This window comes from Antrostomus carolinensis, unplaced genomic scaffold (genome assembly GCF_000700745.2).
Source record: "Antrostomus carolinensis isolate BGI_N321 unplaced genomic scaffold, ASM70074v2 scaffold13252, whole genome shotgun sequence".
In the NCBI taxonomy this organism is placed as follows: Eukaryota; Metazoa; Chordata; class Aves; order Caprimulgiformes; family Caprimulgidae; genus Antrostomus; species Antrostomus carolinensis.
This window is the reverse complement of record NW_010301652.1, coordinates 7,249-9,057: the sequence shown is the minus strand read 5'-3', so window position 1 is coordinate 9,057 and position 1,809 is coordinate 7,249.

Genomic DNA, 1,809 nt, shown 5'->3' with positions numbered 1-1,809 from the left:
TACCTGTTCTTCTCCATCATTAGTGTGTGACTACAGAAAAATCAGCTTTATAGCTGATTGCCATCATCTACTTCATGAATATTTGCAAGGAGCCACTGAGGGTGAAGAGAGATGATAGCTATATTTTCCTTGGATACATAGCTTTCTTGCCTGTGCTGGCAGGGATGTATTTTAGACTAAGAATTCTAATTATAACCAGCTGCCTGTGGCCTCCAGAGGTCAGCATATCACTTGAGAAGAGCTAAATCAGAGCCCTCAAACTCCAATTTCACTGGTAATAAGATTTAAAGATTTTCTCCCTAACGCTAGTTGGGACAACAAAAGTAAGAAAATAAAAAAGAGCTCTCAAAATATCCATTGTGAGATGCAAAATGTCACTGGTTAATACAGCCACTTGGATGAGAGATCCCTTAGGTGACAAGTTTATTGAAAATAAGCAGACAAATAGATATCCATCTGCTTAGGTGCTATTCTTTGCGTGTTAGTACTGACGGGGTGAATGGACATGCCAACCATCCTCTGAGTGGACTGTCAGACTTGTGCAGCTGGGTTATAAACTTTATTTCTTCAGTACATTTAAATACAATGTGAAGTTCTAGTGACACTCTCAAAAAGGATAACGTAGAACCAGAGAACGTAGAGAGATGAGAAACAGAGATTATCAGAGGTGTGAAACAGCGTTCATGCAAGAAGGAACTTGGACTGTTCATCTCAGAAAAAAACAGGCTGGAGAGGATATAATATAAGTCTTTAAAGTCAAGAAGTGTGGGGAAAAAAAAGGCGATAGGAAATGAGCAGTCACTGTCTCTCATAATATGGTGGTCAACCACAGGGTGTGAAATAGACACAGCATAGAATTAAACTGTGAAAATTGTTGCTTTGGCATTTTATGGAGGCCAAAGAGTCAAAAAAAGAGACTAGGCAAACTCATGGAGAATGGGTCTAGAGGTCAGTGTTAGGCAGAGGGGTCTGAAGGCTCACACAAAGCTTGTTGGACCTTCCTGCAAGCTGGAAAGGCTTAATGCAGAGGTCAGCTCCTGCTTGCCTGAACATCCACTACTTGTCTCTGGGAGTAAGACACCGAATGTCCACTTTTGCCTGACCAGGCATTCTTCTCATGTTCTTGGTATTACCACAATGCTAAGAAACTTCCTTTTGCTTAAGAAGCAAGTGACAACAGTCTATGCAGGAAAGGCTCTGAACTTAATCCCTTCTAAATACTAGCAGGTATGGTTGGCTGTAGTGATATGATACTGGATTCAACAATGCAGAGCAAAATCAGGATGAACTACCTTTCCAGGAGACCATAATCTTACACAGTCTCCTCTAAGATCAGATAAGCTCTGTCTTCGTTGTGAAGTAACACCCAAACGTATTTCTCTGTGAGCCACCAGCCTCAAAACATCCTCATAAACACCAAAGAGCCTCAGTGTCACACAACACTGTCTGATTTCTCCTAGAACACTATCTAATTTCTCCTTAGCATGAAGAACTCTACAAGGCTTACTGAGACCTCAGTGTTCTCACATTACTGCTTTGAAACGCAACCCTGCGTGGGTCCAGTAGGCATCAGCTGTAGACAAAGTGTAGAAACCCTGCTACAAAAAATAAATAACACAAACAAAAAATACAGCCCAACTCCAAAAAAAAAAAGGAAATAACAACACTCAAATCTTCTGTTATTTTTATTAAAGCTGCAGAGTTTTACTACACACAACAAATATTTTCTCGATATAATCTAAGTTAATAAAATAGTTGAACAACTCTTTAGATTTATATTTGTATAGAAATGATCTGTGGAACATCTTG